At 38.8% G+C, this 26,905-nt stretch overlaps 2 long non-coding RNA genes across 3 annotated transcripts in view; one reads left to right on the forward strand and one right to left on the reverse strand.

Annotated features, from left to right (window-relative positions):
• Positions 1-26,905, forward strand: part of LOC112997342 (uncharacterized) — a 240,492-nt gene that overhangs the window by 190,607 nt on the left and 22,980 nt on the right. The gene's annotated exons all lie outside the window — the stretch shown is intronic.
• Positions 1-26,905, reverse strand: part of LOC112997339 (uncharacterized) — a 325,493-nt gene that overhangs the window by 111,506 nt on the left and 187,082 nt on the right. The window contains exons 5-8 of one of the 2 annotated variants that reach the window (XR_010388544.1): positions 19,968-20,045; positions 7,616-7,752; positions 1,305-1,455; positions 595-759 (exon numbers count right to left, since the gene is read on the reverse strand). This is a non-coding gene — a long non-coding RNA (uncharacterized LOC112997339). Of the gene's footprint in view, positions 1-594; positions 760-1,304; positions 1,456-1,565; positions 1,640-7,615; positions 7,753-19,967; positions 20,046-26,905 lie in introns of those variants that run through there. The other variant, XR_010388543.1, reaches the window with a different exon arrangement.

Raw genomic sequence — 26,905 nt, forward strand, 5'->3', positions numbered from 1 at the left:
AAACAAAGAAATACTAAAGAAATCCCACTCAAACGCAGAAAAATCCCAGTTACTTGCATTTCTGATACTTGTTCTGACATTCTTCTCTACAACATCTTTAGCTTCCTAAATTAATAAATTAACAGGTATAAATTGTTGCATTCTCAAAAGTTATTTATAAAGCATTATATATTTTAGTGGAGAACTTTTCAAAACACTATTAGCTCAGCTAAGGGTTTCCAAACTCTGGCGCTTAATATACATAGGCAAAAAGAAAAACATCCGGCCTTCTGACCTTTCTCATGAGGAGGTCAGGACTGGAGGAACACCTCTGCCCTGTATCTGTGCAGCCCCTGCAGAAAGCCCCTACCAGAAGCTGCAGCTAGTTTTGCCACCACTACATTAATGCACTACAACAGAGATCTCTTTGTAGGATGCTGGTACCCAGGCAAATGAAGGTAAGGCCTTGCCTCCAGATAACAAGGCCCTCATAAGAGCCACATCTGTGTTTAATAAGGTGGTACACACTGATGTTTTTATAAACTGTACTGCCAATATTATTTCAGGTGACTTGGAAACAGTCCTATGCGGGGTTCCATGCAAGTGATCTGGTACCTGTGCAAAGCCAAGAGGAAGCATATGGAGAAAGGTGCACTGCAAAGCTGTGCCAAAGCCACAGGGTCAGGAGGGCTTGCTGAGCGGAGTCTGTTCCAAAATTGAGACTTCTGTGTCTTCAAGATTGGATTTCTTCCTCTGTTTTACAAGGTGAATGTAACAGCGCTGAGTAGGCAGAAAGTGGAGTTTTGGGAAGCTATGACTGTTTTTTTGTTTTGTTTCTAATCTTCAAGGCAATTCCTCCCTTCCTTTCCATGTCCATTTCTGCTTCCCTTTCCTTTTCCCTTTCCCTCTTTCCTTTTTATTTTTCTCTTTTTTCTTCTCTCTGCACTAGATTTTCAAAGCTTTTCTTTGCAGACCACTGTAGAGACTAATATACAGTAAGTACAAATACTTTTTCTCTCTCATTGTGTCAACAGCTGGTTTAGAAAGCATGTTGAGAGCTGACATTAGCCACAAAGACTACGTGATGACTTTTAATTAACAAATGATACACTTAGAGCTTTAAAAACCGTCATGTTTTTACACAATATTTTTACTCAGTAAATATCTATTCAATATTTAAAATCCTTGCTATCTCACTTTTTGAATTCTTTGAAAATAAATATTCTCTTCCACACCATCCCAAAGTAAAAGAAAAACTTTTTAGTGATTGTTAGGAAATCTCTGACAGCAATACAGGCTAAAACTAGTCCTTATATCTCACATACCTTTACCTGAATATTTGATTCAGGAGTGCCCAGCAAAAGACATCTGAAGGCTGCAGCGGGTTCTTGGACAGCATGAAATCACACCTTTTGTGGCCCAGCATGGCACTTCTTCTACATTATTCCTCGCCGGCAACGGGAGTCCTTCGGCCTCCTGGTTTTGGAGAGAAATAAGAATAGTAGTATAGGTCATTTTTTCCCCTCAGTGCAGCCTCCTTTCTCCCAAAGACGCAGCAACGCCTGTAAACATGCACTCATATTTACCCTTGGACTCCTCAGATATTGGGTTCCCTGACCCTCTTGCAGACAAAATCTTTTGCTAGGGTTTTTATAAAGGAATTCTTCCACTGAATTGGATGGGATGGAAATTGGTTCACATCTATCTGAAGTACTATTTAAGGCTTTCAGCAGACTCAGGAAGACACTTTGACTGTTACATTCAGTTCATATTTTTAGCCTTTTTTAATGCAAGAAGACCTCTGCCTTTTTGAACAAAAGTCATCACATGCTGCCCCAGATCTAAGCTGTCTCTGACTTATTCCAGTCCTGGAGCTATTGTACAGAACGTTTTTTAATGGGTAACTGATGATCGGTTTCACACAGTATCATTCAAACACTAAGTAGACTAATTTAAGCACTAAGTGTTTAAATAGAAAATTAACTAAAAATGCTGCTGCAATTTTAATAAAAGTATTGTTTTTGAATAAAAAAGCTAAATGCCAAAGTGTAATTACTGTGATGACTGTACAGTTTCCACATTATAAATACAGTACATGTGTTTTAGGATAAAAACTAGAATAAGCTCCACATACTTCTTCAGCTGCTGCTTAATATATCTGGAATACATTAAAAAGTCATATTCAGTTATAACTCAAACAAGGCACACATGTCGTAAAATATACACTCTTTGTACAGAGGACTAACGCATACCCTGAGTCAGTTTTTTAAAGGGGCGCACTCCCAGTGTGAGTGCCACTGAACCCAGTATAGACACAGCAAATTGTGTATTTGACTTCTATGTTAGAAGATGAAAATTCCTTCCCTAAATTCAACTTTCTTTGGCTGAGTTGTCTTTCCAAACATTATCCTTAAAGAGTAAGAGTTGCTACCAGCACAGCTTGCTTTTTCTGTTCTGTTATGACAGCTTTACTCTACCTGAGGTTAATGATGTAAAACTGGAATGACAAAATTTCTGTAAATTAACGACGGTAAGAGTTTCCCTTGTTCACAGGCAGTTCATTCATACCCTTCCAAGCCAATGACAAAGCTTCCATTGACTTTAGTAATGGCAGACTTTTACCTATATGAAACCCAGATTTTTGACCTCGTCTTTAAAGTGCACATATATTCTTGCAGTTAAATATTTCTCCATAAAACTTTGGAAAATAGGCTGTATAAAAACACAGAAAATATCTGTACTGTCTCTTTGGGGCAATTTCTTCTTTTAGATGAAAAGAGACACGAAGGGTATGGCTATAAGTATTTGGTTATTTGAAAGCAAAGATGTTTGGCCTCAAATTCAAAGTGCAAACTAAATCTAAAAGTCAGTGAGATACCCATATGATCAATCACACCTTGTTTATCATTAGCGCAACCTGGGAACAAAGTTCAATAATCTGTACCCCTTAGGGCTTTACTCAGCTTCCTCTGAAAAACAGTGGAAAGATACACAGAGACTCCAATGATGAGCTGAATTTGGACACAGGATTTCTGAGATGCAGCCAAGAAGCTAGTGCCTCATATAAGGTTTGTTTCTTAAATCTTCTTACTAATAAAAATCTTCCTTCCACTCTGTGCATCTTTATTCATGCTAAGTACACAGTTAGTGTACTCTCTGGAAATCTCTCCTTATACTTAACCAGTATAATTCACCTACTCATCAATAAGATGTAGTAGAGAATAATTCTCTAATGTTTATCAAGAAGAGAGAATAAAACTGGTACAGCTTGTGAAAGTCTAACATCAATATTTATTTGTTCCTTTCAACTGTTTTATTAATTCCTTGCTATTTAACTACAAGTTTTCTTAACAAAGGCAGCAAGTAATAAAATGCTTTACTAATAACTGCAAACTTCTAACATTAAGTTGGCAGAAACAATCCATTTTTAATAACAGTCTGTCTTGGTAACCTTGTATTTTGACCCAAGGTGAAAGGTGAAGATTAAATCTCCTCCACCTTTCTGAATGCAGCTGCTGTACACACAGACTTTAATTGATGTGAGACTCAGCTTTGTAACTCAAGACCATCTCCCGCCTGCAGCACTGAAGACGTGCGATTCAAGGCTCAGTTACTGCTGATAGCAGGTCCCTCTCAGCTGATGGTCTGGAAAGGAGAATAAACTCTTTGTCATTATCTATTCTCCATCAGCATAACTTTTTTCTTCTTCATAACTCCAGTAGTCAGGTCAGGCCCATAATGATGGCCTTTCAGCAAGAAACATTATAAAGGGAAACAAGCTGAAAAATGTGATAAACAACCCATGGGAGCAGAGATCTACTTGACACTCGCTAGTCACTGTGTAGGTGTGAGTTCTTCTGCGGGGAGAGGCATTTGTACAGACATAATTCCTATTTCTTTCAATTCTGTTTTGCACTTGACTGAACACAAGGTAAATCCCCAATCCAGAGCAATTTCTTCATTTTCTCATCATTTATAGTGCAAATACCTGTACCTTCAGGAATTAATTTGATGGCCTTTGCATCATAGTAGGTCTGGTTAAGTTAATTTTTAGACTATCAAACCAGACCTTCATGGTCTAAAATCATGGCCTCTATTGCTTGAACAATATCAGCATTTTGGGTACTGGCCTAGAAGCTTCTCTCTGAAACCAGGGACCAAATCAAGACCCGACATATAAAGCGATGGAGTGGATAAGATTCCATGAGTCTCCTAGAAACTTACACCCCATCTATTGATTGGTAAGAGTATCTATCTGGAAGCATTAGGAGCAAATCAAAACCATTTTACATTTCCTATGTGAATTTGAATAAAAAAGTAACAAAGACTTGGTGAACTGCACTGTGTAGTCTTCTCAGAAACTTAGACATTGCCCTACATGAGACCCTAGTCACACAGCAGCATTTCTAACACATGGCAACCAAATGCACACACTGAGTTTAGATGGAGGACCAGTATGTCATATACACATACACATATACACATTGGACTTATTACTTGAAAACTAAAAGAAATGGATGTTTTGATCTGTACAGGCAGTGATGAAAATTGCGCAAGAATATTCCCACAATACTGCACTAACTTTTTATATACAGGACTATAAAGTTAACATGTATTATACATGCGTGATCTAAACAATCTGTACTGTATGCACTGGAAAAAGACGAAAAAAAACAGCAAAACCAAGGAACAGCATGTGTTTCCAAACTAGTCTTTTACTTCATATCTTTCTGGCAGATCTACTTATTTTAGAGAAACCTGGCTTCTATCACCTTGCGGTTTTAATTCTAGTGCCTGGTAAAATTTGGATTTCCAACCAATGGCTGAGTTTAGGGATCCGGATTACCAAAGTGAAGATTTTTCCCTGCTGCCTGCCAAGATCAAGTGATAAGAAAGGGTGTGCTCTGTGGTTTTTAGAATATCCAATAGTCACTGTAGTTAGACAGCATCGTGTTTAAATGTTCATGCAGTATAAACTATGCTTGAGCTAGGGGCACATTTCTGATGAATCTCAAACCACTGCAGTAATCCCCCTAAGACTCCAGATGCTTTCACAGAGCAGCATTACAGAAGATTCATCAAGTACTATAGGCTTAATTCAGGCAGTTCAGAGACTTTTGGATGTTTTATTTTTCTTTTCTCCATCCTGAATAGAACATTTTAATGTGGGAATTACATACCTTTAAAAGTAAATCACCCTCAGATTATCCCTTAAAATTTATTGGCATCTCTAAGGAGTGAAATTTAAAACTAACCTTCAGGAATCTGAGAGTTAAATTCATGAAACAAGAAAATGAAGATACCTAATGATGCCGAGCATTTACTAAACACTGATGGCTTTGTCAATATTTCTAAGAGTTTTGAGCAATTATTTTGGTCATTCTCTTCATTAACACTTGTATCTTTTTTGAACAGTGGCAGAAGCCACGTTGCCAAGGAACTTGAAGGGCACTGGAATGAGTTCTGCACAATGATTACAAAAAGTGTTTTAAAACTTCATTTCTGTGCAGCTGGTAGATATGTATCAGCATCAGCCTACATGCATAGTTGGAACCTCACTTCTCACTGCTGTCCACTGCTACTTAAATGATTGTAATGACAAAATTATTAATGAGAAAATTTATTTTGTTTTTTCAAAGTCTGTGGTGCTTTCTATACTACAGTTTCTCCCTACAGTGTCCTCTGAACTAACTGTAATCAATAGTGGATTGAATATGGCCCGTGGATTTTTTTTTCAAGAGGAAGAGGAATACTCTTTTAAGGGACTCTTAGAAGAATATCTTATAAGAAATGTCATTTACTGAATGTGTTGATTCCAAAAGATGCCTATATTAAACACCAAGTCATCTGTTCATAGAAATAACAGAAGGTTCAAGAGATCTTGAATCATAGTACTGTTCCCTATCTACCTGCTATCTGAATCTGTTATTCTTCTACATAGCATAATTGATGATGCACTGTAACTTGGTCTACAGAGCCTACAGATGGAGATGGAGCGAAAAACTTAGCATCACTAACCTCATCTCAAATTATCACCTGAGTCATTATTCCATTAGCTAGTATCTGAATAAAAGAAAGAAGAAGGGAAGTAAAGGTCAAAATAAAATAAGAACTAGGAATAGCTCCTACTTTAATACAAAAGCTAATTCAGGAAATAGGTGGAGAGTGCGAAGAGTGTTAATACATTACTGGCCCAGAGTTCAGCACAACAGGCAGCCAATTACACAGCACAACTATGTACCTATAGGACATAATATAACCTCTCTGTCTGAGCAATGTAACATTTAAAGCTGCAGCCCCCTATGGCACTCTCTGTAGCATGAACTAGCTGTATTCAGATGAAGCTCCTTTCCTTTCTTTTTTCCTGGAGATATAATATGCCGCAGGGCAGGATTGAGAGTCTTAAGTGATTGTGGTATGTAAAATTAGAAAGAACTGACTCATCCGTTTCTCTCCTACTCCTCATACTAAATGGGTCAGCCTCTTGTTTACTCCTTAATTCAGCATAAGGTATTAATTTTTTAGGAGAAAAAAAATTAAGATACTTTTAAAAAAACTGACCAATCAGCTTTTTACCAGAAAAATGTTAGCTGAAATTTGTAGGGCTTGTTTTTAAAATTCTGATTGTATTAAATGTAATAATATGAGCCTCATTTCGATATCCACAGACTTTCTCAATTCCATTTCTCTGATCAGGATCAAGGCAGTGCTTGCCATGTATTTTACATAGGTACTAGGTGTTACTAGAGAGCAAAATCTCATACCACTTAAACACAACTTTCTTATCCATGTCCACATGTCTGTGTATTTGTTTGAGAATAGAGGTCTTCTGAATTGCTCTTTGTAGTGGAGATGATCTTGGGCAATTCACTTTCAGAATTTGGAAACTTCTCTCTAATTTTGGTTAATTCCATTTTTAAATGTCCATATCTAAACAGGGATGTTGAACCTTAGGCTGCAGATCTACATCACCTCTGAATACCAAGGGTTAAGACTTTGCCTAAAACATTGGTATAATGAAGGAACAGTTTTGAAAACATTAAGCTTGTCCTCTCCAGACTTCTGAGCCCCTTCTCTGAAGTGATAAGTCTGCTTAACTACCTATAGACAAGGAGGAAAAGCACCACTAGCTAGCATATTCTTAAACAGCTTACAAGCCTTATCAGGAGCCTTTCTCACAAGGGCAGATGATTCACTACCTAGTCATGTGTGTTGTACATAGCTTAGAAACATGGGTATTTGGACCTTACTGTTCTTACATGCTACCTTTGCAGCATCCGAAACATGAGACACTGAAAACAAGAGATCCAGTGCCACCTACTCAATTGCTTTATTATACTGTCTGGTAGAGTGAAGTGAATAGGCCTTATAGAAGAAGAGACTACTCACTTTAGATTTGAGGGTTAAGCATGGTGATAAAGACGTTTCAGACAGAGAAGTCTTCCAACAAAGTGACATGAAGGCAAGTGTGGAAAAAGTTGCCAAGTTAATTATGCAGCTTAGGGAGTTTTTACTGGGATTGATAGGCTAGAAGTAAAATTCAGGGTCCTTCCAATTCATTAAACAATGTCTTAGAAGGGGGCCTAATTGGATAAGATTTGAGCTTAGTATTGAAGGAGTGTCTACTGGACCTTACCGGCTCACAGGTTCCATGAGGGGTCAAAACGACTCAAGAAAACTCTTCTCAAAGGAAGACAAATGCAATTAAGAGTATTTACTAATGGTTGGAATAGCACAAGTAGACCATGAGGCTTGACTGGGAATCACAGGTACCTAAGGAATAAAAATATAAGTTGGACTGTATTTTGCAGATTCAAACAGTTACTTGTGAGGCAGATATAAATAATCACGTGTCCTCTTTCCCAGAAATGAACAATCATTGGTGAACACAAAGGAGAATAAATGTAAAGACCAGATGTTGTCTATAAACGTGGCTCTGTATGAAATAAAATCTGTCAGTTTAACCTAATAAAAAGCACTTTTCAGAGTTTCTTAACCCTGAGATTAAACATGTGTGATACAGAATATGGAAACTCCCAGCCAATAAAGCATTAGTAAAATTCTGGTATATCAAATTAATTTGGCTACATAATTATTTACTATGCAAAGCAGTGTAAGCTAAACCCTCTTTATTCATCTCTTGGGCCTAAGTCCCCAGATTTATTTAGATGCTTGTCTCTCAGTGGGAGTTGTCTGTTTAAAGTACTTTTGAGGGTCTGGACTATGGCTCTCAGCTCTTCATTGACTTAAAAAATGTGGTGTGACTGCTTTATGCAGAGAGGGACTTTGACCCAAAACAGCATCTTTGTAAGAGGATTAGAAAAATTCCATTCTTTTAATGACTGGCTGGATGTTTACTCTCCTTTACTTAATACTCTTTGTCTGTTATTCTTAATTATAAGCATAAATGCTTTAAACCAATGTTGTAAGTAATCTGTCATTTTATCCAAGGTTTTGTTGAATGGTTCTTTTGAAATGATCTGATTATTGATTTCTTTAGGAGACCATTCAGCTAAATTCCCATGCCTGCTAGCATAATGGCATTGCTGCCATTTCTGGAAAGTTCCCCCCAGATCTGTGGTAATGAGTTTCCCATAGCGCTCACCCAGAAGAATGAGGAACTTTACTGGAGGGTGAAGATGTAGGTAATGCAGCCAGAAAAGGCTAGCACAAAAACTCTCTCCTAACGTCATTAATATTGCCTGGCAATTTGTGCCACTTTTTTTTTTCTTTTTTCTACAAACACTGGTATTTTTGTAGGGCACTGAAAAAAATGGATTTTTTTTTGAAAATCTGGGGCACCAGTCAACTCCATTGGATCTTCAGTAATTCTGAAAGCGGGCTCTCTATTTACGTACCTACAGATGGGCTTGGCACCTAACATATTTCCTTAAAAATCCTGGTTAAGGACTAAATTTCTCTCCATTAATATAGTCCTATGTTACAGGATAGTGTGTGATAACAGGCCTTTTAAAACAGCCGAGATGTATTTTGTAATTTAGAAAATGACTCTGAGGAACCATTTGTCAGTTTAATGAAAATCTGAAACTACAGGTTTACATAATAGAATTAATTGTAATGGCTCTGCTGGAATGATTTCTTTCAGATGGGTTATTTGAAGGCTTGAAAGAGGGATTTCACAGCTGAAAGAAAGAAAGGATTTATCCTAAGACCCATGTAAGCAAAAAACGTTTAAATTTCATAACACACTGCCTCTGACTCTGTGGGACTATTGTTTTCACATGTCTTGAGATGTAGGAGATACTTTTATTCACAAGTCTATTCAAGAATATCTTGAAAGAATTCAGCGCTCTCCTAATGCAGGTGTTCATCATCCACAGATGGCAAGGGACTGCATTCACTTATTAAATTGTGACCTTATAGAGTTACAAAGAGTTACATGGGGTTGTGTAACATGCCCGCAAAGGTGGGGTTATAGACAGAAAAAGTGTTTCTAGCAAACGGAAAAGATGCAGGCCTTTAACAGGTGAGACTGATGGAAAAATTATAAAATAGTGTATAGCTCAAAGTGAAGACTGTCACTCAGGGAGCTGCAGAGAACGGTCAGCTTCTCTAAATCAAAACTTCATGTCCCAGTGGAAGTGGTGACCTTATGGGAGCAAACAAGTCTTAACTTTCCTGTGAGCAAATTTACTGTTGACATTCCAAAATATTATCTCTATTAGTTGCGCTTTACACTTTTCATTGCTCAACGTTAACTTTTGAGCAGCGTGTGTAGGATGTACAATATTTTGGGCTGTGGCTCCCCCTACCCACATAATCATTCCCCTTCTGCCCTTCAAACAGAGGGTCATTTTTATTCCTCATTGTTCCTTTCTCAGTGATTGGAATGATTCTTTCAGCCACTCAGTGGGGAACAAAAATATTTTGTTTTCTGATAAATCTGCCCTAACAGGACTGTTTCACACTTGCTAGCATAAGAAGAGCAATGTTAGTACCAGGCAGCAGAAAGTGTGTTTCAGCTAAACATTGTTATGAAGCACAAAAACACACAAGTTTGATCCCATATGGCTACTGCTCTCACTGGTGACTTCTTGGCCAGTAAGCTGTGCTGGTGACTGGAGAGCTATACTTAACAGGCAGGAACAAATTACACGGCCACAGATGCAGCAGCGCATCTGATGTACTGAGAAAAGGAGCAGATGGGATGGAGGTCCCAAAGCTCTGACCAAAATTGCAACAAATAAACAGCAACAGTAGATAGTATGACATGTGTAAAGGGCGAGAGACAGTACAGTTTGACATCTTTGCCATAAGGACTAGCTGGGCCAACTGACAGCTCATATCCTTTTCTCTCACAGCTGCAGTTACCATATTGTACTTATTCTTTCCTTGAAATATTGCTGAGTATTCAATATGCAAACACTGCAGTTTGAGATTGAGGCAAGAAGTACTTTTTAGTGCATGAAATATGCAGGGCATTTAAATACAAATTCTGATATTGTTAAAAGACTAATTCTTCAGTCCTTAGTTTGAAACCTCCCACATCTTATCTAGGCTTTTATTAAAAAATGCATATATATTTTCCAGTATGTGCAACTGTTGCTCTGTGTCCCGTTGTATTGCAAATGCCAATGTGTAAAGTAAGGTGTTTATCTGCCTTCTGCTTCTCAGGCTAAAATTTTCTTTGGGGGGGAAAAAAAAGAAAAAGATTAAACCACATTTCTGAACGAGATGCCTAGAGTGTTATTATGGTCATAGCAACACTAGAACTATAAGAAACAAAGCCATCTCCATTGTGTGATTTAAAATAAAAACATAATTATCATTGTCTTCTGGTAGCAAGGTAGATAATTATGCATTGCATTTGCGCCATTACACAATTTGTTCCAAATCTGTTATTTGACAAGTGTAGGAAAGCAAAACCAGAGACTGGTATTTAAGGGAGTGTCTTGGGAACTGCCATAAGGTAAATAGAAGTTAGTGACTCTCTAACCCATAAAGCCAAACTACAGAAGCTGGGCAGTGTTAAATACAGCATACTTGCCAACCTGTGAGCCACCTGCAGCTTCACCTCTCAGAAGCAAGCAGCAGTGCTCAGCAAGCCTCAGTTCCATATAAAGTCTATTTCTGTCTAACCTTTTTTTCCCAGAAGGGTATGAAATACTGCTTTGAAGCAGCATAACAGTAAAGCAATGATAATAATAAAGCATTAGCCTCTTTAGTATGGTTTTGCAGCTAGGGAGTGTATTTTTGGTTCAGCTGCCTTGTATAGGAAAAAATTTGCCTCTTAGATTACAATTTACCCTGTATTACTTTGTTTATAACATTTCTCCACCCTCCTTACCACCCAGAGTGAGAGAGAGTTCATGACACTTTTGATGTGTACTTTACAAAGAGTGCATTTAAAATAAGCCGGGGAGGTTAACTCAAGATCCTTTAATCCTAGCATATATCTTTGTTAAGGAGACATAGACCAAACCATTGAAACCCCCATCTAGAAAACAGGTTTGAGTAAATCCTTCACCCTGAAAAAAGCCCCCTCAGACCAAATTTAGTGATGTAAATTCATTTTCTTTTTGCAAAGAGACAAATGGGGGGGAGGGATTTACTTGCATCGAAGTTTTTGCATAGCCCAGTCATGCACTGTACAGTCAGCAGATCCGTGGAGGGCTCATGCCCACCAAATGCAGAGGGGCTGCCGCTGAAAGTAGCACCATGCTTCCAGAAGTACAAGGAAAACTGGATTTTGTCTCCTGCACAATGGAGATGCAAGCCCAGTGTGGTCTCGTCATGGGAAGGGGCAGGGGAGAAGGCAGAGGCTGGGGCAGCGCCAGGCTTGCTGCTCCATCAGCAGAGGGAAGGGGCCGAGGGCGATGACGATGACCGCTGCTGAAGGCTGTGTGCCTGTCCTGCAGCAGCAGCAGCCTGGCGCAGCAGAATAGGAAGCTGGGCCATAGCTGTGCGCTGAGCCTTGTAGCTGGCTTGGGTGACTGCCCACCCTTCTTACGCTGACAGCATGCTCTGAATATGCCTTTTTGCAAGGAGCAGGCTACACAATCTGTAGAGGAGCAAAAGGTCAGACAGTGACAGCGGAGTATCCCCCTTGCTGTTAGGCAGATCTACTGACAGCAAAGTTCTCAAAGATGCATTGGTATCTTTGAGCAGGACTGACTGAAAATATTTAGCCCTGTCCCTCTTCCCTATATCTTTATAATAAAATGGTTCTTTACTCAAGTTAAAGGACATCAATACTGATGCATACAAGTGCTGCACTGTCGACACTGCCTCAGCTGACCTACTTGAATGCCTACTGTAAGCCTTGAGAAAACAAATCATTCTGATTACAAATGACCTCTATTACTTTCATTAACAGCTAAATGTGCATCTTTTATTCACAAAGTGAAAATGAATGGGCTACTGGACTGCACTACTCTACCTGACGTTGTTGTATCTCCATCTGAACCAGTTTAAAAGCCACCAACATTCCAGTCCAGTTAAATACATTCCGGTCAGACACTTCAAAATCTCATTTTTTTCTCCTTCAGCATTTGCTTCTGTTTTGGAGCCAGGAAAGAGTATGGCATAACTGTATAGCAAGTTGTAGTGTTTTGAGTCTCCAGTTTAGTTACACCATATCATTTCAAAATTTCTTTTTTATAGAGCAAAGTATTGTAAAGACCGTAACCAGAAGCAAACAATGTAAGTGGATAAATACCTACTTACAATGAAGCACCACGAGAATTTAAGTTTAACTCTATAAAAGAAGTATTTTCTTTCTCAAAAAAGAAAGCATATTGGCTTGGGGGAGGTGGAGGAGAAAAAGGACTTTTTTTCTACTAAAATCTAAAACATTTCAACAAAAATATCAGTTTAATCATAGAATGTTTGTCATTCATAAAAAGAGCCAAAAAAAGTTTTACTATTGTTGATTTGTGATTTTTTTTCCCTCACATGGGCTCTGCTCATTTTTCTCTGAATTGTAGTGAAAAGACAGGCCAATTAAATTAAATGGAAGTCACAACCCAGAACTGAATCTAGTGATCCAGCACAACCAAATTAACGTCTCATAAAAAGGTTTTTCAGTTTTTATTAAAGAGACCTTTTTTAAAGTGATGACATTTCCTTCATGTTCTTTTACATCAACCTGAAAATCCAGCATTGAAGAAAGTAGTAAATATCTTCAGCAGTATATAAAATATGATAAAATAGCTGGTAGAGGAATTTATCAACCTTATGAATGTTTTTGGAAAGTAAGTTTGGTTAAAGTGAACTGCAGTCTCTTCAGGCTAGAAAACTTTCATTCCTAGACATGTCATCATGCCTATAGGTGAGGGTCCTTATCCTCTGCATTTGGTTTGGTAATTTTCCAGCTGCAACAGACACGCTGTCAAGATAAGATAATAAATTTTCAAGATGTCCTTTTGTGAATGACTGATATAATCTTTGATTAATTAAAACATTTTAATAATCCCATATATTTTTTGCCAGGAATTTGGTCTGCCTTTTTACATTTTTTTTCTCCTAAAAAGTGTCACATTTTGCTGCAACTTATTTTTGTGTCAGGACACAAATTCTAGTCAGTTTTGCTTTTCCAGCAACTTTGCATTATTGTTATTTTGGGGTTTTCCAGAACTGATGGGAAGTGTTTACAGTAAAGAGATACTACCCACTTGAAGATGCTTCTCGGGCCACAGATCGTGTGCCTCCTCATGTTACAGCACCTAAGATTAGCAAGGGCCAGACTGCTTGCAGAGCCAGAAAACCCCAAAGAAGCACCGAGTGATAATTCCTTCAGTGCTGCCCTCCTGCCAGGTGTGCACAGGCAGAAGGTCACCACAACCTTCTCGACATTGCGGATTACTTACTGCCATTTGCCAGAAGCATTTACCAATGGCATCTTAATTCCCCCTATAAACTGTAAACCTGCCTGGAAACAACTTACAGGAAGAGTTCAGATACCTCAAGCACCAGAAGGACACAGAGGGACAGGGGACTTCAACTCTAATATACATAAAATGCAGCAAGCATGGACCCCACAAGCCTCAGCTAAGACATTGCCTTGCATCACCCCCTCCTCAGGCCCTGGTCAGAGCATGGCAGAACACACAAACGGAGGAAAAGCAAGCAAAACAAACAAACAAAAGCCCCAGGAAGCCCTGTTTAGACAGCAGCTCTGCCCTGCTGCCAAATAACCAGTCTGAGGACCAGAGTGTAGTGGTAAAGCTAAGTTTGAGGATTTTTGGATCCACGCCTGATACAGCTGGAGGGCCTCCTGGCTGAGCTGTATAGGGCAGGACAGATCTGGTGAGGAGAAGCAGCAGAGGCAGGGAAAGGAGTATGTCCACTATGATTTTACCATGATTTTTGGTGGCATTTCTACTAAAGCGGACTGAATTGCCTCAGATATAGCACTGTTAGAGGGACGGCTCTCTAGGATGGCTTGAAAAAAATAAAACAAAAATTAAATTGTCTACATGTCTTGCCAGAGCACCCAGATCTCATCCGTGCCATGGCCTAGGTTCCAGATGTCCCCGTTACCTCTGCGCATAGGTTGCCCAGGACCGAACAAATCCTACTAAGAAAAGGCCTTCCTGACATCTGACCTATGCCATTCTCACCTGACTCAGCAAACCGAATGTCCATCTATATCCGATGTCAAAAAAGTAACCCCAGATTTCAGACAGTAGTCATGGTTCCATAAGCCTCCTTAGTTGGAAACAGAGGTTCCCCAAAGTCAAATATCCAAAACTGAAAATAAAGTTTCCACTTACGAGGAATATCTGCTTTTCTTGGTATCAGTGTGCCTCTACAAATGGAGGTCTGTGTGTGGCCTGCATGTAAGCTATACCTTTAGAGATGCAAATGAAATTTTAAATATTTGTTAGTTAATGGTCTCCACTGTATTTTTAAAATAAAAACACACATATCCTCTGTAGAAAAATGACAAATTTTTGTTTTCATCAGTGATTTTCCTCCACACCTCCTCTCCTTCTCCCAGTCCTTCAAGGAATATTGTCTAAATACTCTCCAGGGATTTTCTCTGCTCCTGGCATGCATATGAATCTCCTATTAGTGTCAGTGAGAGTTATGTCTGCATATCACAAGGAGAATAGATACCTAAATAATTCATTAGACCCTTACAGAATTGTGTTTTCCTTGATGAACAGCTACTATCAACATTTGTGGAAAGGTCCATTTCTAAATATTTCTAGAAACTAAACAACTGTTCCAGTCATTAAGACTCTGCTTACAATGCAAGTGATTTAAACCAGAGAAATGTGGACAGCACTGATTCCGGAAGATTTTCTACAGCAGCATCAGTTACTGATGCCGACGCAGGAAAAATACTGGGGAAAGGCAATCAATGGGGCTACATTTTGACTTGATTGAATTCATTAATATTTGAAAACAAGTAAGACTGGTTTGCCCCAGGGACTGGTAATAGGATACAAGCCTTTCACCTCCAGGTCAGCAGTTCAAAGCCAACCCTGGTCAGTACTGACTGAAAGTCATTACTATCTATCTGAACACTCTTCAAGAGTGTATGTAAAATAAGTTGGTGGTCTCTGTTTATTTCCTAACGGCTAAGGCCCTGATTCAGCAAAGCTCTTAAGCATGCACTTAATGAGAAGCAGATGTTTAAATCCTTTTGAATTTGAACATCTGATTACAGTTAAGCACGTTTTTAACAGTTTCACTACCATGGGTAGACTGAAGTATACACTTAGGAAGCTTTGCTGAATAAGAGTCTCAGTGTGGCAGACCGTGCGCGCACAAACAGACCGATCGAGCAAGCAAACCCATTTCTCCATTTCCAAATAAAATTACCCACATGCTGGCAAACTCAGCGCAAAAGGTAATGATGGCATGGGCATAAGAAAAAGACTATGAGCTATAGAAGAGCTCCCTTTTGATTGATACATGTTAGTGAGACAGGGTGGGAAAAATGTTTAAACTGACATTACAAAGCAAAATATGTACAAGGGCACAGAATTTTCTTGCCTTTCTTGTTCATCAGCCTAGCAGCTTTCATGAGCATGGAATGTGCTTTAAAAAGAAGTGGAACAGAAACGTGGCACTTGCACAGCCTTCCTTGTGCTTATTCATGCATGTGCTGTGCTAAAAATGTTTGCAGATATGAATCTAGCCTGAAAAAGTGGAAGCCTCAGAGCAAAACTGCAGTCAGCGTTTACCTATACACAAAACTAATTTTTTGTAAGGTAAAGCATTTAAAGGGGAAAAAAAATCTCTTTGGGGATTTAATTTTTGAATTCTCATTTGTACTTCAAAACCGTAAGGACTGGCATATGGGCCATAAGTCTTTAAACACTGCTACTGAAGCAGTCTTCTGTCCTGCTAGATTAAATAACTTCTAAGATTACCAGTGGATCAGATTTTGTTTTGTTTCTTTTAAACAGAATTGTATTCTGGGACTTTTCCATGGTGCCACTGCTCATTGTTTTGCATCATGAAGGTCAACTGCTGTGAAATGTAAGCTAGTGTTTCAAACCACAGCAGGCTGAGAAAACCACCATTTTAACAGCATGACTGTGATGTTAGCAAGGCAAGTAGAATTTTATCAGTCACAAGTGCTACTCCCCATCCCTAAAGACCTACACAATTGTGTTAGTTGTACAGCCCAATATGTCTTCTCACAAAGAAGTGAAACTGAGAATTATGGACCATGTTCTGGTCCCAGTTTTGCTGTGCTTCAGTTGAAATCGGTGGAGTATATTATGGAACTGAGTATAGCATTTGGTAAATCTTCTGGCAGATTTTCACTTGAATAACAAAGAGATAGCCAGTGATCAAATTGGTTCATAAAGAAATGATCACACTCAATTTCCTATGGCTTAAGCAAGAGTTTTCCAAGTATCTAATCTCAGAAGATTTCTATCTTGCAGAATTTTGGGAAGGTCTTGATAAACATCCTTTACTAAAATGAATGAAACCACTCACCTTTTTTAAATTTACCCATTGCTAGTGGAAAATCAACCTAAGTCAGTGTTAATCAAATGTTTGGCATGGCTAATAACTCCTCAGCCAGCAAGAATTCTCAGAAAACACCTAGACTTGACTGTTTGCTCTCTGCTTGGAATAATCAAAAAAGGCTGTTTCAGTCACCCTCTCCTCAGTCAGTTACAGGGAGCTTCCAGTATTAGGACCCATTAGTGTCCTCCAAGATGGGCTTTAAGCTCTTGTGTTTCAAATGTATGCACAACAATGAACTGATTTGATATAAACATTTAGCATACATATAACTTCTTTGGTAGATTGCAAGTCATGGTAGGTACCACGGAATTCATCCACTTTTTCTTCACTTAAGATACCCACCAGTTTTGATCATGGTGACTATATCTTAACGCCATTTAAATCTCATATATTTCAAACTCTGAATGACTTTGAAGTAATTTATGAAGCAAATTGGCTGTTTTTTTGACTATCTCAAATTCACTATAAGCTTCTGTTTCTGCAGCCCATGATTAACCACTGCTCTTCATAGAAGACTAACATAGTATTTAAACAGAATCCAAATAGGAGTCTGTCATCATGGCTGAACTGGGAAACAAATCACTGTTCAGCCAAACAATGCAACAATCTTCCTTACCTTTCACACAGCTCTGTGCAGTTAACTAGGGGAGCTCTATAACTTTGTGAAAGGAGTTCAGGTTTAACTGGGATACCATTGCTATGCTCTGGGGCCAGAGCTATGCTTCTGCTCCTTTATTCTGGGAACTTTTTTATTAGTCACAGTAGCCACAGGAAATTGCAAGTACCACCAAGATACAATGATGATAAATAGAAGTTTGGTGCTGCCTTTCTTTTTCCCCTGTTTATGGGAAAGCTTTATCCATTATGACAGCAACCAGTAAGAGAACCTGCTTCATTCCACTCCTCTAGTGTACACTAGACTTTTCTGAAAGGAGAAAGGAGATCCTGATTCATTATTTAAAATGCTGTGACTGTAACTCACAAGAGAAAAGACAGCATAACAATAGATGCTTGATAAAGGAAACACCTGCTTTTAATTTTCCTCTACTGGTTAAATGAAGCAAATTAAATGATAACCTAATTGAGGACAAAAGTTTAAATCCAGGTTAGCAACAGGAGCCACATTAAACTACCTTGGAACAAGTAGGGTTCGATTCAATTTAATGTTCAGTGGTTCTGAATTAAGAACTTCAATGGAAATTGTGCTATTACCTATTATGGTCCCATGATAGAATTTGTAGTGTCTCCTGCAAGTATATCATACTGAGGTGTTTTACTATTTGTATGACAGAACTGCCCCTTAGAGAAGATGGGGGACTTACCGGGCAAAGTCTTCTACTTGCAGGTCTATATGGCACAGTGTAGCCTTGCAAGAGACACTCAAGCAGACTGAGAAAGGACAGCAGTATAAGTATATGATTTTGGGACACTGTTTGGCCTAACCAACCATGCTGAAAAACATACGCACTAGCTTGATGCACTAACACAGACAAACAGCTTCTGGCCTGTAAGCAGGCTCCCTGGGAACAAGCTCATTATTTTTGCATAGCTCTGTATTGCACCAAGCAGAAGGCCTTCAGTAAAATGCAAGTAAGATCCTTGCCTCCGAGAACTCCACCATCCTTAAACACTTACACGCACCTAATAATGCTCAAATACCTCTGAGATCTGAGTCTTCAGAACAGAATTGAGTAAGACAGATAAAGCCTGAGATGAAAATTCAGTCAAGCTCATGCAGGCACTAAGAGACAAAGAATGAACCATGCTTCCTGACTTCCAAGCCAGTACCTGGCCCACTGGAACAACTGGGCTCGGCTGGTATTTCTCTGAACTACACTGAGCCCCTCCCTACTACATAGCAAGTCCTCGGGCTGGATGGAGAGAGAAGTCTGCACACACAAACCCTCATGCTGTGGTGCAGCATTGGGGTTCCTCTGCACCTCGCCACAGCACTTCTGATACAGCAGCAGCGATGTCATGCCACAGTAATCAATGAATTAATGTGGCAGTTCTCTACTTGTTCCAGTAGTTTGCCCCCACACAAAACAAGCACTGCTGCAGTTCCCGTGACCCAGAGCTTCGTAATGTTGCAGGGGGAGATGGGAAAGCCACTCAAACCATGCAGAGCAGAACACTGACTCCTTTTCCTCCACAACTGAGAAAAAAGGGGGAAACTGAAGAATGATACCGTGAACTTGTGCAAACCCCACAGAATTTTCTTGCAAAATGCAGTCTGCAACACAATTTGCAAGCTACATTTTTTCAGAACTGCACAGTGAGAAAGTTATACATGTTTATGAGATGACCTTTTGCTATTTGGTGATGTGGTTTCATGCTCTCCATATTTTCCTTTATGCTAAATATTGGGGATGGTGTAGGGGGGAACAAACTATTTTTACTTCAGTGAGGTGCATTTTTACATGTTTATGAGGGGACACCATAAGCTGGCCAATCTCCGATTAAGAATTTGTGTGCTTCAGCAGTTCTCCTCCCCCTTCTTCATAAAAATTGGACCGTCTTCAAACTTATAATGAAATGTGGAAAACATTTAATTGTGAGCAGTTTTGCCTTTCATTAGGAATATTTTGCATGACATTAGTTGGAAATAATCCAGGTCTGTCTGTTTTTCTTGGAAGGCCTAAGTTCAATTAGTCTAGACCTCTGAAGACAACACCTGTGCACTCTCCCACCTCGTTCCTTTCCTTTGACTTCCTCCAAAAGTCTCCAGACCCCAAATTCTTATGTCAGATGTTTTCAGCAGGGTTTCTGGGACCTGCTTAGAGAGCGACTTCCCTTGTGAGAAGTCCTTTGGGGATCTACAGAAGGTTGGCTGGTGTGCAGGAACTCCAGCCAAGGTGTTAAGAAAACATCAAACCTGTGTTGCAAGAACAGAATTGTTATCTGATAAGAACCCATTTTTTGTTAGGCAGGAGTGCACTTAGGAAAAAGAGACTTTCTATGCAAGTTTTTTTTTTTCTATTTGAACTCCTAAGCACTTTAACTAACAATATTTTACAGACAGACACTTGTACCTTAAGCTGACAGCCAAGACTTGGAATGAAATTCAAGGCTTCTCTTTCATCTGTTTCTTCCAGTCTTCCAAGTCATATCTGCAAATAGAGCATGGAAAAACATATTTCTAAAGGTTTTATTTCAAAGCTCTTGCCTTCCTTCTGTCTGTTGAATAGTCTTTGCTAGTAAAACAGACAGGATGTAACAATGATTATCAGAACTGGGAGTCAGACAGTTACCATATTTGCCCATAAACCTGATTTTTTCTGTCATTTCAGTATAACACCAAAGAATGGTAACTCCATTAAATACAAGGAATGAAACACTAACACAAAACCAGTGAAAACACAGTATTAGAGTCCATTCTCTAGATTCTCAGAAATCAACAACTTGGATGCATTAACAAATTCAAAGAACCACATCAGGATCACCTCTCTCCAAACATTTTCAGATATTTCTAATATCACAGTTCTAGGGCTGGAATCAGCTCAGGAAGGTATGAAGGTAAGAAGATATGATTGCACAGGATTTCCAATCTGACTTTGAAGATTCAATAAGTACCTGATCCCAACCCTACTGAAGTAAATAGAAAAAATGGCCTTATATCTTAGTTTAGACATATTCAGTTTGGATACAGTTCAGAGAAGTACTCGTACTTGGCAGCTGATGTAAACTAAACATATTAACCTATCATTAGAAAAAAATGTGCCAGGATAGATCTATATAAGGGTAAATCTATGAAGTATTGTTTTATGATATCTGTCTAGCCATTCCAGGATTCCAAAACCTTAACAGAGAGAAATATGCTGTTGTAAAACAAACTGTTGGTCAATTTATATATACACAGAGCTTTTGCAGGGGCAACTGAAATCTGAATAAAGATCTGATCCTTCCCTTTTTTTAATTATTGTCACAGCTTTAAAAGTAAGTAGTGACTTTTATAAAATTACTTAGCAAAGTTGCACATAGTGCAACATTGTTTTTCCTTAATTGCTATTCCATGACACTTTTCTTCTGTTTGTAAAGGAACAAAGAATTACCACTGTAATGAGATAAAACTCTATGAATAGTCATTCATAGCTTACTTGAAAATCTGTACTTTAATGACAAAGTATAACAGAACAATGACTCTTAAACTATAACACAGTATTAATTGCTAATTAGTTTACCATTATGGCTAGAATGCCTTCTAGCATTCTAAGTCAGTTTTAATCCATATAAACAGCCAAGGAATGCTCTATCTCAAAACATGTAATTATGGGGGATTATATTACACCTCCAGCATTTTGGCAAAAGCTCTCAGTGGCAAAAGATTTAAAAAAACAGTCTTTTTCTGATTTCATGTGAACAGAAAGATGGTTAATTGTTACTACAGTGCATTCACTGTTCAGTGGCTCCCATTTTTTTAGATTCAGAGATACAGGCTTTAAATTTCAAACAAAATTATTCTGCTGCAGTCTCCTTTACTCTGCTCATATCAGTCCTGAAACAGAGAATGTAGCAGAGTTAATATTTATTCTGAAAATTTGTGAGAGAATTCCTTTAGGAGCAACACAAGACATGCTGCACACCACTATCATATGCACTATTCATATTTTAAATCAGGTTACAGTTAAAAAACCCCCAAACTTTCTGTTTTTGCCAAGAACTAAGTGGTTGTTACGTGCATTGTCTGCCATAGTTCTTTCAGACCAAGCTCAGTTTAAATTAAAGAAGCTAGCTCATGGGCGTTCACCTTCATTTTGAAGAGAAACAACTGTCTGAAGCATTTATCATAGGAGCTCTTAGTCACAGAGATACAAACAAGTAGGAAACTAACTTCATTTCCCTTTTTCAGAAAATTTACTGGTTTTGGATAGACAAATCTCCCCAAATATTCTATAGTTATGGGCCCTATTCTGCAGCCTTCACAGAGGGAAACTGCCGCTGTGGTCTGTGGAAGGGGGAGGAATGTCAGGCCTGGAGCATTTTGAGAGCTTTGCCCAGCTCTGCAGCTGGCCTGATGAAGCTGTAAGGCTCCCAAGAGCCTTGCTTCCCACACACCAGTGTTATTCACAAATAATGCTCATGAGGTCAATGAAGTCACAAGAGTTTCATACTGTTGTGAGGGGCAACTGTGCCCTCTCAACCCAGGACTGCGTGGAGACATTTCCTCTGCAGCAACTCTTTCTTTACCTACAGGCTTCCACTGAGCCTTTTTCATCAAGGGCAGGTGGCCACAATTAGGAGCCCTGGAGGAGGAGAATGAAAAAGGGAAGGGAAATTTGCCACTGAAGGACAGTAGAAAGAGGAACTTCCCTTCCCTTTTGTCCCCCAGCCATTCAACCCCTTTCTTTGTTTTAACAAGGCAATTTCCCTTCAATTCAAGCTCTGGATTTGCCTAAGCACACTGTGAATCTATGAGTTAATGATCGTGCTGAAAGACAATTCAGTCAGCTCCTTCCTTGCCCTGGTGGCTGGCTCTAACTGCTACCTGCACCCCACATCATTCAATGCTTTGCTTTTACCAGTCTGTCCTCTCTTGCATACTTCGAGCTAGACAACCTTTCACCCTTCTCCCACCGACCCAGTGCTCACACTGTTTGTTTACTTTCTTTCATGCCTGTGGCTTTTTGAGAGTTCTTGCTTTTTCCAAAAGAGTAACAACCCTATTTTCAAGGAAATGTAGGCTTAGCCTACATCTGTATTAATAGGCTCCACTATCCTTTGATTGCTGCTAGCTGCTCCTGTAGGCCCACAAAACTGTTCTTTACTTCCCACTTCCACTCATTGCTGTGCTTGGGCTTTCTTGAAATTAAATGGTCAACTACTTTTCACCTGCTCTTCTCCCCAGACAAATCTCAGACTTTTCATTGGCCCTACCAAAGCCTAGATTTCCAGCATCCACAATTGGACCAAAGTTTTTCAAGAGGTCCCTCTTTGTTTTGAGTCTTTAAATAGGGGTGTAGTTGACAAGATAGGTCAGTATTTAGCAATACACAGATACAGCGACCTACTCCTCAGACCTCAACAAGGAATGAGCTGAGCTCTTCTGAATTTTAGGCCCTGTTCTCTGCTTTTCATTTCAACCAAAACCAAGAAAAAAGAAAAACTTCCAGACTAATGGTTTGAAATGCAGAGTTCTCATGGAGATGTTTTAAATCCAAGTTTTTTGTACTTTGACAAACACATTGTCATTTTCACTTAATTTTCCTGACAACCTGCCAATAAAGCCATAAGTCTATTTAGCAAAATGAATTAAGACGCACCTTTCTCATCTGAAAAAATGACATCTGCTGTTCTAAAGATAACATGGTATTTCCTACGGAAACAAGACATTAAATATCCCACTCTTCTGTGCTGCCATCAAAACCTGGGAAAATAACAATAAGCTGACTTATTTGGAAAAAACACTTTGGTTTTGGAGCTCATGCTTCAAGAAATGTAAGGTCCTGCCCTCTCTGCTCTGTTTGCCATAGAAGTTATAATTTTAAATGCAAGCTTAATTCTAGTGTTAAACATGGTGAATTTGATTCTGTGCTTACAAGAAGAAAGTACCTCGGTCCCTTGAGTCATTCAGCTTCTCTGTTAAAAGTAGGTATACCGAATTCAGACTTTTCTTTTTGATAAAAAAGCCCATAATTTTTCTGTTGAAAATCATCACCTTAAAAATGGATCATGCAAGAAGGCCTACATGCCAGCTGACTCACATCCTGAGATTAAAATTACAATTGTTTAGGTGATTTTTTTAAAAACTATTCAGTTAAACAAACAAGCAAAAAAATCCTTGCAACCTAAATCAGTTGAGATTTAGAGTAAGTCTGTGAATTTAGTTGGAAAGCATTTTTTTAACATTTGGTCAGATTAAATTTCTCAGTATAAACTAACCCTTAATATCAATTACATACTGGAAATAGAGTTTATTTGTCTCATGGACATCTTTCTAGCTCCCAAGCACTGGATCTCATTCTTTTTCAAACTGGTGTCTTATGCAGTACTGAGTGGATAACAAGGCATGCACTTAATACATAAAAATCAGAGTCATGAGACACTGAAAGTTAATTATAATGCAGCAGAGTTTAAGGGTCAGGATTAGTAGGCTAGGATTACTTGTCAAGTAGGAGTGAAAAAAAGGAGGAGGAGAGGTCTATCACAGTAAGGTAATAAAAGAGAGCATTAAAAGGACATCTATGGAGACTGTGTTTCTTCTACCTTTTTTAATAAAAAGAAAAATTCTGATTTTGGAACTCGGTCCCAGGTATTTAAAATCAGACAAAGTTGCATTATTTGATATTTGTACTTTTAGCTTCATGTTCTTTAACTTAAAAGCTTTAACTTTGTATACTTTTCTTTTTTGGCATTTGAAAAGCACACTTTCCCTCTGATATTAGTTCCATTCCAGTCTTGTGCTATGAAAGGAAAAACTTTATGGAAAGAACACAGTGCCTTGATTGTCTCTATATACTACAAATGAAAAAAACTGGGACAAGCTGAGCAGCACTTGGGACTAGATATGAACTAAATATGTTGTATGAAACAGACTGTACCAACTATAGACTGAAGTCACATATCATTTTCAGATATATTTCATTTACCTGCTGCTTTAGTGGTATTTATCATATGAATTGCTAAAAATTTTGCCAGCAAAGGAAAAAGAAATCAGAAGAAAGGTATTTGTCTTGGCTTATCCAGAAACCTTCAGCTGTTTGTGTTCAGGGAGTAGAACTATTTAATGTGGGCCTGGTCCTCAAGACTTTCCTCAGTTTTATATTCACTCCCTGCTTGGGAAAACTTTCCAGTTGACTTCAGTGGATATTTTTGCTGAATTTTAAGTTTAACTGAGAGCCAGCGCTGAAAACCCTGCACATGATTACTGTTAGTAACAGAAATGACCTCCTTAATGTCAATGAGACTATTTACTTGAGTTGTCTTAACTTTTCTTTGTACTGTTCAACAAAGCTATAACCTTGAGGTCAAGAGCCTTTGATAATTCATCATTGAAGAGAGGGGGGAAAGATATTCTTTAGAAACTTTCAAAAACAACCAAAAATCCTTTTTTTTTTTTTTTTTTTTTTTTTTTTTTTTTTTAAGAAATGTAAGTGGCCATGACTACTTAAAATAGCTGCCATGGTAACTTTGAGATATACAGGACCAATCATGGCCTTAAAAAAAAAAAAAATCCCTGCTTGCCTACATAAGAAATGCAGAATTTCTGTAATTTGTTGTAACTTCGCCAAACCATTCTCTAAAGTACACATATGCTGCTAGTTCTATTCCTAGCCTTTGTGGTTAGATTGACACTAGCCAAGTTTCCAAAATAAAATATGAAGTTCCTACAACACAGAAAAGTGTCCAGTAACATCGTGCAGTATAGTTGGAGATTAAGCCAGTCAATAAATAAAATAATGCACTGCTTATTAATTATAAGGAGGGTGAAGCCAAGCCCAGGACGTAGATAGGGTCAGAGAACTGCTGCTAGAGACTGTCTGAACGCTAACATAGCTAAGTTAGCATACAGTGCTATAAGTAGCACAGTAGCAACTAAAATGAAAAGTTCACAAATTGGCAGAACACATATTCTTTTGTTGCACACTGTCACTGGTGGTTGAAGGGTGAAATCCAAGCCTTGTTGAAGTCACCAGGAAAAGTCTCACTGAGCCAGGATTTCACCTTAATAGAAAATAATTAACCTCACTATTCCTGCCAAGGGTTTGGGTCTTTGGGCATCAACCTGTTAAGACATAAAACTTGCCTAAGTTACAGAGTAGTCATTGCAAAAATGTGCACAGCATGGCAGGAAGAGAGGTTGCCTTGGAGATGTTTGGAAGCTGTGGTGTTTGGATGATTATATAGGAGAGTGTCTCCTTTTCCAAGCCAGTGTCAATGATAATCAGCAGTGATGTGAAAAGAGATGCAGAAAAACACAAGATGGCATTTCAAACATGGTTTTGGTGGTAGGCAAAATTCCCAGCTTCCAGAACTTAAAACAACTCTGTCTTCAATGTGGAAATTGGCCCAACTAAAGCCCTCAGATCTAAGCATGGGTTTGAAACCTGTGTCCCGGTGTCACAGCTGATTCATTTAAAAAGTCTTTTTCCCATACCCAGACACTCATGAAGTTTGGGGAAAGTCTAAGACAGGATTACTTCAGGAAAACCTCTAGTTTAGAGCTGTCCACATTTTGGCCACCAGATTTCTCCCCTCCCCTTCATATCTATGTGCTTGCATAACTCCATTCCTCCCATCATCTTTGATGGTTAGAACAGTGGTGGCTGAAGTAGGAGAAATTATGCCTTGCTGTTAGCAGACAGAAGAGTAGTAAAGCTATTACTTACTATGTTGAACATCATGTTACTCTGTTAGGACAGTAGCCTTTCAGCTTTAATACACATAAACCAAAGGTCACATAAACCACAGTATCCTCTAACAAAGATATTCTGAACACTCTTATAGACTGTTACTTAATATGAAGACTTCTTTATACCAAGCTAGGCCAGAATAACTAAGATGGGTAACAGAATTTCATTCTGGGAGGAAGATCTCTTGACTCATATTGGCCCAGGAAAGACTGAAGTCATGCTGATTGAAAATGGCAAATATTCTCAAGCATCAAGCAAGATATTGTCTCCTTTGCCACTGAGGGACATCTTTCAAAACAGTGATATGAAACCTTGATTTGGATGACTGGGTAGCAATGGTATTTCAAAAGGATAGTTTTTTACTTCTAACTTACCATAAAACATTGCCACTTCCTGTCAGATGAACATGTGGCCACAGTGACCTGAATGTTCATTGATTACCATAATTGACTCTGTCTAGAGCTGAATATAAAGATGATGCATGCTTTCGTTGGTAGAAAATGCCTTTGCTTGCTCCCCAGCAGAGACCACCATGTCTCCACCCGGCCCACATGCCGCTGGCATTTATTCAGCTTCATCATGTCAGTGCAACTATGCAGTGTTGCATTTCAGTGCAACTA

The sequence above is a fragment of the Dromaius novaehollandiae genome, chromosome 3 (genome assembly GCF_036370855.1).
Source record: "Dromaius novaehollandiae isolate bDroNov1 chromosome 3, bDroNov1.hap1, whole genome shotgun sequence".
Taxonomy (NCBI): domain Eukaryota; kingdom Metazoa; phylum Chordata; class Aves; order Casuariiformes; family Dromaiidae; genus Dromaius; species Dromaius novaehollandiae.